At 38.6% G+C, this 11,099-nt stretch overlaps 1 long non-coding RNA gene across 1 annotated transcript in view; it reads right to left on the bottom strand.

The window, feature by feature from the left end:
• Positions 1-10,865, bottom strand: part of LOC116084613 — an 86,610-nt gene extending 75,745 nt beyond the window's left edge. Inside the window, exons 1-2 of the long non-coding RNA XR_004116185.1 lie at positions 10,406-10,865; positions 9,863-9,930 (exon numbers count right to left, since the gene is read on the bottom strand). This is a non-coding gene — a long non-coding RNA (uncharacterized LOC116084613). The remainder of the gene's footprint in view (positions 1-9,862; positions 9,931-10,405) is intronic.
• Between the last annotated feature and the right edge of the window lie 234 nt (positions 10,866-11,099).

Below are 11,099 nucleotides of genomic sequence, written 5' to 3'. Positions count from 1 at the left end.
CAAAAGAACACACATGGTATGCACTCTCTGATAAGTGGATATTAGCCCAGAAGATTAGAATACACAAACTACAATGCACAAACCACAAGAAACTCAAGAAGAAGGAAGACCAAAGTGTGGATACTTTGTTCCTTCTTAAAAGGGGGAATAAAATACCCATGGAAGTTGTTGCAAAGACAACCTATGGAGCAGAGACTGAAGGAAGGATAATTCAGAGACTGCTCTACCTAGGAATCCTTCCCATATTCATTCATCAAATCTAGACACTATTGTGGATGCTAGCGAGTACTGGATGACAGGAGCCTGATATAGCTGTCTCCTGAGAGGCTCTGATACCCGATTAATACAGAAGTAGAGGCTCACAGCCATCCATTGGACTGAGTACAGAGTCCCCAATGAAGGAGCTAGAGAAAGGACCCAAGGAACTGAAGGGCTTGCAGCCCCTTAGGACGAACAACAATATGAACTAACTAGTACCCCCAGAGCTCCCAGGGACTAAACCACCAACCAATGAGTACACATGGTGGGACTAATGGCTCCAGCAGCATATGTATAGCAGAGGATGGCCAAGTTGGTCATCAATGGGAGAGAGACCCTTGACCCTGTGTAGGTTCTATGCCCCAGTGTAGGGCAATGCCAGGGCCAGCAAGCAGGAGGGGGTGGATGGTGAGCAGGGGAAGCGGGGAAGGGGAAGGAAACGGGTTTGTTTTTGTTTTTGCTTTATTTTATTTTATTTTATTTTTTGATGGGGAACCTGGGAAAGGAGATATTGTATGACATGTAAATAAAGAAAACATCTAATAAAAAATGATTTTAAAAAAGCTTCTAAACCAAAACATCCAGAAAATCTAGAACACAATGACAAGAACAAACCTAAGGATAATAGTTATAGAAGATAGCAAATATTCCCAACTTGAAGGACCAGTAAATATCTTCAGGAAAAAATTCCCTAATCAATAGAAAGAGATCCCTATGAACATAAAAGAAGCACACAGAACTCCAAAGAGACTGGACCAGAAAAGAAATCTCTCCTGCCAAATAATAATCAAAACACTAAATACAAAAAACAAAGAAAGAATATTAAAAGCAGTAAGGGAAAAAGTCAAGTAACATAAAAATGTAGACCTAACAGAATTACACCAGACTTCTCAACAGACACTCTAAAAGTCAGAAGATCCTGGGCAAATGTCATACAAATCCTAAGAGAATACAAATGCCTGTCCTGGCTACTATACCCAGCAAAGCTCTCCATGAACATAGATGGAGAAACCAAGAAATTCCTTGACAGAAACAAATTTACACAATATCTTTCCACAAATCCTGCCCTAAAAAGGATAATAGATGGAAAACTCCAACACAAGGAGGGAAACTACACCCTAGAAAAAGCAAGAAAATACTCTTAACAAAACAAAAAGAAAATAGCCACATAAACATTATTTTACCTTTAACAACAAAAATAACAGGAAGAAACAATCACTATTCATTAATATCAGTGGATTCAGTCCCTCAATAAAAGACATAGACTAAGCAACTGGATATGCAAACAGAACCCAACATTTTGTTGCATGCAGGAAATGCACTTCAGTGACAAAAACAGATACTACCTTATAGTAAAAGGTTGGAAAACAATTTTCCAAACAAGTGGTCCCAAGAAACAAGCTGTAGTAGCCATTCTAATATGCAATAAAATAGACTTTCAACCAAAAGTTATCAAAAAAGATAAGAAGGACACTTCATGGTCATCAGAGGATAAATCTACCAAGATGAACTCTCAGGTCTTAACATCTATGCTCGAAATGCAAGAGTATCTACATTCATAAAAGAAACTTTACTAAAGCTCAAAGCACACATTGCACCTCACACATTAATAATGGGAGACTTCAGTATCCCACTCTCAGCAATGAACAGATGGTGGAAACAGAAACTAAACAAAAACACAGAGGAACTAACAGAAGTTATGAACCAAATGGAATTAACAGTTATCTATAGGACATTTCATCATAAAACAAAAGAATATACGTTCTTAGCACCTAATGGTACCTTCTCCAAAATTGACCATATAATCAATCAAAAAACAGTCCTCAACAGATAACTGGAATAATCCCAGTATCCTACCAGATCACCATGGACTAAGGCTGATCTTCAATAACAACAAAAGCAATAGAAAGCCTATTCACACATGGAAACTGAACAATGCTCTGCTCCCTGATAACTTGGTCAAAAAAAGAAATAAAAAAAAATTAAAGACTTTTTAGAATTCAATGAAAATGAAGCACAACATCCCCAAACTTATGCGACACAATGAAAACAGTGCTAAGAGGAAAACTCATAGCTCTGGGTACCTCCAAAAAGAAATTGGAGCTTTTAACAACACATCTGAAAGTTGGCAGGAAATAATCAAACTCAAGGCTAAAATCAACCAAGAAGAAACAAAAAGAACTATACAAAGAAATACCAAAACCAGGAGCTGGTTCCTTTAAAAAATCAACAAGATAGATAAATCCTTAATCAGACTGACCAGAAGGCACAAAGACAGTATCCAAATTAACAAAATCACAAGTGAAAATGACATCATAACAGAAAACAAAGAAGTCAAAAAATCATCAGATCCTACTACAAAAGCCTATACTCAACAAAACTGGAAATTTTGAATGAAATGGACAATTTTAAGACAGATACCAGGTATCAAAGTTAAATCAGGATCAGATCAATCATCTAAACAGTCCCATAAGCCCTAAAGAGCTAGAAGGAGTCATTAATAGTTTCCCAGCCAAAATAAGCCCAGAACCAGATGGGTTTAGTGCAAAATTCTATCAGACCTTGAAAGAAGAACTAATACTATTATACTTCAAACTATTTCATAAAATAGAAACAGAAGCAACACTATCAAATTCATTGTATGAAGCCACAATTGCACTTATACTAAACTTCACAAAGACCAAACAAGGGATGAAAACTTCAGACCAATTTTCTCTTATGAATATTGATGTAAAATTACTCAATAAAATTCTTGCAAAATGAATCAAAGAAAACATCAAAACAGGTCAATTATGATTCATCCCAGGGATGCAGGGATGGTTCAATATACGGAAATCCATCAACAGAATCCACTATATAAACAAACTCAAAGGAAAAAAATACATGATCATTTCATTAGATGCTGAGAAAGCATTTTACAAAATCTAACACCCCTTAATGATAAAAGGTTTGGAAAGATCAGTAATTAAAGACCCATACCTAAACCTTGTAAAAGCAATGCATAGCAAACCAGTAGCAAACATCAAACTAAATAGGGAGAAACTTGAAGTAATCGCACTAAAATCAGGGATTAAATACTTTCTTCCTACCTATTCAATATAGTACTTGAAGACCTAGCTAGAGCAATTAGACAACAAAAGGAGGACAAAGGTTTACAAATTGGAAAGGAAGAAGTCAAAATATCTCTATTTGTAGATGATATGATAGTATGCTTAGGTGATCCAAAAAATTCCACCAGAGAACCCCTAAACCTGATAAACAACTTGAGTAAAGTGACTAGATACAAAATTAACTCAAACAAATCTGTAGCCTTCCTCTACTCAAAGAATAAACAGACTGAGAAAGAAATTAGAGAAAAAGGACACCCTTCACAATAGTCACAAGTAATACAAAATACCTTGGTGTGACTCTAACCAAGAAACTGAAATATCCGTATGACAAGAACTTAAAGTCTCTGAAGAAAGAAATTAGAGATCTCAGAAGATGGAAAGATTTCTCATGCTCATGGATTGGCAGGATTAATATAGTAAAAATAGGCATCTTGCCAGAAACAATCTACAATCTACAGATTCAATGCAATCCCCATCAAAATTCCAACTCAGTTCTTCATAGAATTAGAAAGAGCAATTTGCAAATTCATCTGGAATAACAAAAAAACCAGGATAGTGAAAACTATTCTCAACCATAAAAGGACTTCTTGGTAGAATCATCATCCCTGACCTGAAATTGTATTACAAAGCAATTGTGTTTTAAACTGCATGGTATTGGTACAGAGACAGGCAGGTAGATCAATGGAATAGAATGTAAGACCCAGAAATGAACCACACACCTATGATCACTTGATCTTTGACAAAGGAGCTAAAACCATCCAGTGGGAAAAAAGACAGCATTTTCAACAAATAGTGCTGGTTCAAGTGAAGGTCAGTATGTAGAAGAAGGCAAATTGATTCACTCTTATCTCCTTGTACAAAGCTAAAGTCCAAGTGGATCAAGGACCTCCACATAAAACCAGATACACTGAAATTAACTGAAGAGAAAGTGAAGAAGAGCCTCGAACTCATGGGCACAGGAGATAATTTCCTGAAAAGAACACCATTGGTTTATGCTCTAAATCAACAATATACAAATGGGACCTTGTAAAATTGCAAAGCTTCTGTAAGGCAAACGACACTGTCAATAGGACTAAATGGCAACCAATAGATTGGGAAAAGATCTTTACCAACCTTGTATATACAAAGAACTCAAGAAGTTAGACTACAAAGAATCAAATAACCCTATTAAAATATGGGGTCAGAGCTAAACAAAGAATTATCAAGTGAGGAATACAAAAAAGGCTGAGAAGCACCTAAAGAAATGTTCAACACCTTTAGTCATGAGGAAAATGCAACATACAAAGGACCCCAAGTTTCCACCTCACACAAGTTAGGATGGATAGATAATATCAAAAACTCAGGTGACAGCAGATGCTGGTGAGGATGTGGAGAAAGAGGAACACTTCTTCATTGCTGGTGAGACTGCAAGCTGGTACAACCCCTCTGGAAATCAGTTTGGAGGTTTCTCAGATAATTGGACATGGTATTACCTGTGGACCCAGCTATACCCAAAGCATATACCCAAAGATTCTTCAACATATAACAAGGACTTATGTTCCACTATATTCATAGCACCTTGTTTATAATAGCTAGAAGCTGGAAAGAATGTAGATGGCTTCAAAGGAGGAATGGATACAGAAAATGTGGTACGTTTACACAATGGAGTACTATTCAGCTATTAAAAATAGTGACTTCATAAAATTCTTATGGATTTTATGGATGGAATAAGAAAATATCATGCTGAATGAGGTAGCCCAATCACAAAATAACACACATACTTTGTACTTACTGCTAAGTCAATATTAGCCCAAACACTCGGAATATCCAAGATACAATTCACAGCCCACATGAAGCTTAAGAGGAAGGAAGACCAAAGTGTGGATACTTCAGTCCTTCTTAGAAGGAGGAACAAAATACCCACGGGAGGAGATACAGAGACAAAGTATGGAGCAGATACTGAAGAAAAGGTCATCCAGAGACTTCCCTACCTGGAGATGCATCTTATATACAGCCACCAAACCCAGACACTATTGTGGATGTCAAGAAGTGCTTGCTGACAGAAGCCTGATATAGCTGTCTCCTGAAAGGTTCTGCCAGAGCCTGAGAAATACAGAGGTGGATGCTCTCAGCCAACCATTGGACTGAGCAGGTGGTCCCCAATGTGGTCCCCAATGGAGGAACTAGAGAAAGGACTGAAGGAGCTGAAGGGGTTTGCAACCCCATAGGAAGAATAATATCAGCCAACCAGATCCCCCCAGATCTCCCAAGGGACTAAGCCACTAACCATAAAGCGACCCATTCCTGCAGCCGCATATGTAACAGAGGATGGCGTTGTTGGACATCAATGGGAGGAGAGACCCTTGGTCCTGTGAAGGCTAGATGCCCCAATGTAGGAGAATTCCAGGATGGGGAAGTGGGAGTGGGTAGGTGGGTGTGGGGAACACCCTCATAGTAGCAGGAGGAAGGGGGAAGCGGTAGGGGGTTTTCAGAGAGGAAACCAGGAAAGGGTATAACAATTGAAATGTAAATAAAGAAAATATCTAACAAAATGTCAAAAAAAAAAACAAAAAACAAAAAAACACTAACAGGAAGGACTTCCTTGGAGGAGGAACATAAAAATCTGTACATTATTACACAAATAAGCCTTATGCCCATGGCAGCCATTGACACACATGAAGGCTCACACCTGCTGGCTCTCTTCCAGGGACAGAAGCGATATCATTCCATTCCTTACATGGCCAAGCAGGATTATATTCCTATAATCAAAGCAAAAATGTAATCTACTAATGGCCATTCAAAACGAAATCATAATTTGGACAGTAGTAGTGCACTCCTTTAATCCTAGCACTAGGAAGGCAGAGGCAGGTAGATCTCTGAGTTTGAGGACAGCGTGGTCTAAAGAGGGAGTTGCCAGACAATCAAGGTTCACAGAGAAACTTGAAACAAACAAACAAATAAAATAAAATAACAATCCAGTAATGCAGGAGGGTACCAGACTTACCTGCCAATGAGGCCAATAATTAGCTGAGGAAATGAATCTTGTTAGGGCTCAAGCCAACCCTGCAAGTTGTATCCATGGGGATAATCCTCACCACTGGAAAACTCTGGTAATGTCTGGTTTACTGAGTCAGGAAATATGGAGGTTTCTGAATAACAGTCACTCCATGTAAGCCAAATGATGGCCTCCACACATTTCTCCTGAGCACTCTCTGGAATGGGAAGATTTTTCCCTATACTGTGAATAATTCCCTTCAAGTTGCTTTCTAGCTTTCTTGTCTTCAACCTCCTTGGACTTCCAGTCACTCATAAGACATCCAAGATCATCATTTGCACACATTCTCACCTGTCTTTGCTTTCCATAGAGAAAACCCATGAAGAAGGATATGTCTTGTAGGTCTTTATGCCACCTTAGCTCCCACTGTCATGTGTCCCCAAATTTACCTCTACTTCACAGTCATGAACTTGCATGTCATGTTTGAATTCCTAAGCAAATGGCAGGTTTTCATTCCAGCATACTTGTTATCACTTTATCCTAGGTTCTTAGAAGAGGGCCAATCACATACTAATTGCTAGATAACTTTTGAATGAATAAAGGAATGGATTCATAATTACCCAGAAGGATTTAACTATATAATATGTTCATTACATAGAGGAACAAATTAATGTGGTTTTGATTTCTGAAGACCTGTAACACAGCTAGACAAAAATCCTCCCATCCTAAAATCAGAATTTTTTAAATGTGTCAATGTGTAACAACTATCCAATCTGAGCATTTCTGTGGAATTTCTATATTGGTATCCAATTAGGTTCTATTTGGTAGATTCAAATCTATAAGCATGCCTCATGATAGGAAGAACAGTAAAAGTAAATTTTTATCATAATGGTTAGTTTTAATGGTGGAGAAAATTATAATTCAGACCTCTGAATCCATACAATATAATAATAATCCAAATTATTTCCAATTATACTCCCAAGCATAGACAGAAAAGTGGCAGATATGGTTAATAAAAATAACATTTTGTTCTGAAACAGAAGGCCTGAGGTATTTGTAACCCACCATCAGTATAGCCTTAGCAACCCATGCCCAAAGGCCTAGACTTAGCTTGCCATCTATAGAAATGACAATAGTATTGATCTATTTAAAACTCACAGGATGTACATGAAGTTTATAATGAAATTGATATGTAAACACAGCTCAACTGACATGAACAGTTAAAAATTATTTTAACAAAATCCCAAATCTAATTGCTTATCCTACATATTCATTTCCAATCTCCCTTAAATATTGAGAGGGTAAGTATACAATTTTTCCTTGCTATATTGTAACTTATTTTCTTTTTTCTTTTATTATCTTTATTAATTAATTTATTTATTTTATACATAGTTTGTAACTTGCCCTCCATCCTCTCCTCCCAGTCCCTCCCTCTCAACTATCCTTTCCATGATGAGTCTTTTTTGAGGAGAAAAGTATTTTTTTTAAATAAAATTCATCTCTCTGAAATGTGATCTTGAAAAAAACCATTTGACCTGTCTGAATTCAGATACTTACCTATAAAAGAAGACTCTTAAGTCAAGAGATGTCAAAGAAATTTCCACATTATAAAAGATTGGGCACCCATTAGAAATTGTTCTCACATTGAACACATATCACAGTTTCAAGTAGAGAATCATGCAGTTTCAGAATATGGGGACTAAAGAAAGTTCTTATGACAGCCACACTGACAAGCAACAAAGCCAGAGATGGAAAATGCTACCTGGGACTTCCCAGAACCCTCCCCTTCAGACAGATGGTGCTGGATCTCCTGCCTAGGAAGGCTTGATGCTGGTTTTATTTAAGCAGATTCCCTTCCATCAGACTGTGTCATGATAAAAAATATTTTCCCATACTTTCCCTGAATTTGCTGCGAAGTTCAACAATGTCTAGAAGGCACTGAACCGCAAACACGAGCTAAGTGAATCTAGGCTTATGATTCGGAATAGCACCCACTTGAAATTCAACCAGTGCCCTCTAAGATGCTCAGCTGACACATTTTAATATTAAAGAGAAATAACTCTCTGTGAAACTTCAGAGGACAGTGTATTCTTGCACAGAAAAGCCTGAACACGCATCCTAGAATTAAGGACATGTATAAGAGACGGTCAGAACAGGACCTTAGCCCAGACCAGAACATTAGACAGTACAGTGGGGTACACCAAATTCAATATCTTGTCAGCTTGGTTATTCCAACATTCTCACTCACTACACTCTAGGAAATTTGTGGCAACTACAACATTTAAGAAGAGCCACATGTAGGCATAACCTGAAGGAGTTTCAACCTAGAGGAGGCCTTATGATGGCTCCAGGTGTCAATCACAGAACTGGTAGCCATTGTCTAAAGGGCATCAGAAAGAAACTGTTTGCTGACTTGAGACTATGAGGGCCCAGGACATTTATTCCATGGGAACAGTATTATGGTCCCAAGCCGGCTGTCACCACCAGTAACTGAAAGTCTAAAGCTGCCCAATAGATTTGATCTTTCATGCTGACTTTTGGAACTCTGCATAGAAATGAAGCTTCCACAGCCTCGCCTTTATGAGTTGTTTTCCTCGGAACTTAGTGGATCTAAGCAGGAAATCTACGGAGCCCCTTCTATGAATTGTCCTTTAACTAGGTGCCCAGGATCATAGTGCCTGCTAATTGCTTCCTGTATTCCCTGCCTCCCTAATGAAATCAGTCATCAAAGAAATCTGAAGCCCACTCAAATCTGTTGATGTCTCTGCCTTTGAAGAGATTAGAGCTCAAGTCAGACACTAATGATGTAGCTATTATCAAACACACAAGCAGAATGCAAATGATTTGCATTCATGTATATATGAGCCACCCCACAGACCCCAGAGAAATTCAGTCTCCTGTTTGTGCATTTGATTAGCAAAGAAACATCAGGGGAAATGTCTATTTAGTTTTCAGAAGCAAATCCTCTCATAAGCATAAGAACTAAAATGTCAGTTTTCAAAAATGGAAATATGTGAAGAACAGCTATGGGGTCCTCCTTGGTATTTTGCATATGGCTTTAGGAGGAAGTGGTCTTTATTGACATTCTGCAGTAGTTCCAGTAAAACCCAGACACGACCCCCAGCTCCCTAAAAATCCTCCTAATGAATCCCTAGGCAAAAGAGAACATAGTAATATGATATTCCCAAATAGGCTTCTGCCAAAAACATTGCCTATCTCCTTGGATATAGAAGTAAATTGAAATGTCCCCAAGAGCTATACACATTTGTTATTTTTATGGCTTGCCTGAGAGGATTTATTCTTCTGAATCAGGTGACTGGAGAAGAACTGAGATTCTTCCAAGAATCTACTTTTGTCTGTCTGATGCTTCAGATTCAATGAGACAAATTGAAAGGGAGTGAGAATCTCCCTGAACTAGTTTAGCTAGGAAGACCCTGCGCCACCAATGCTACACAGGTCATGGTTAGACAAGTGTGGCATGCCTGGGCACTCTGGACACCCTCCTAGGTGTCTGACATACCTTTGACAAAAGAACTTGGTGCTCCCACAGCATCTTTTCAGATTGTTTTCCACATGGTTTACTTTGTGCTTTAAAAAACAAAAAATAAAAAATAAACATTTAAGGAACATTTGTGTTATTGAACCATAGTATCATTCTACAATAGATGCAGAACATTAGCACAAATTTTAAATATCAAAAGCATGTTTTAAAGTTATATTGTGTTTTACAAAAAAGAAAAGGAACCCAAGGATATGTTTGGTAGAGTGAGGTATGGTGAGGTGGAATGAGGTGCCTCTGCGGGCCTGTGCTGAGGCATCCCTTCTCCCTGAGGTATCAGCCACAAGATGAACCTAGTATGGAATAGAGTTTATTTAGGCCATGGAGAGGGGAGATGAGGAGGTAGTAGAGACAGAGAGGAGGGGTGAGAAGCAGAGTAGAGGTTAGCCATGAACATATGGAAGGGGGAAGGGAATGGGGAGAGAAGGGACAGAAAGGAAAGAGGGGAAGAGAGCAAGAGAGAGGAGGGGGCAAGCAGCCCCTTTTATAGTGAGTTATGCATACCTAGCTGTTGCCAGGTACCTGAAGCGGAGACTAGAAGGAATGCTAGCATTATATAAACTAGATTGGTGAGATGTATCGGAGAGTTGAAGTACTTGCAACCAAAACTGACAATCTGTGTTCTATCCCCAGAACATATATCATAGGAGAGATCTGACTCCCAAAAGTTGTCCCTTGAGTCCTACATGCATATGATTGGTAGAAATATAAAATAACAGTTGCTTGATATGGCTATTTGATAGGAATGGCCCCCATAGACTCAAACATTTGAATAGTTGGCCATAGGGAGTAGCTCTACAAGGCAGTACAGCTGTTGTGGTGTGGCCTAGGTGTGGCCTTGTTGGAGGAAGCATGTCACTATAGACATGGGTTTTGAGGTCATATATGTTTAAGCTACACCCATTGTGACACACACTCCCTTCTGTTGCCTATAGAATGCTCAGCTCCTACTCCAGTACCATCCCTGCCTGAACATTGCATGTTTTCCACCATGACAATAACGGACTAAACTTCTGAAACTATAAGCCAACCTCAATTAAATCTTTTCCTTTATAAGAGTTGCCATAGTCACAGCATCTGCACCGTAATGGAAACGCTAACTAAGACGTTGAGGAAACAGCAGGGAATTATCTCAAAAAGTTAAAAGCAGAGTACACTACCATGGACTAAAGGAGCCCCACCCACCTCTGAGTATTTA

This window comes from Mastomys coucha, unplaced genomic scaffold (genome assembly GCF_008632895.1).
Source record: "Mastomys coucha isolate ucsf_1 unplaced genomic scaffold, UCSF_Mcou_1 pScaffold9, whole genome shotgun sequence".
NCBI classification, from domain to species: Eukaryota; Metazoa; Chordata; class Mammalia; order Rodentia; family Muridae; genus Mastomys; species Mastomys coucha.
The sequence above is the reverse complement of the archived record's forward strand: the minus strand, read 5'-3'. Positions and strand labels throughout refer to the sequence as shown.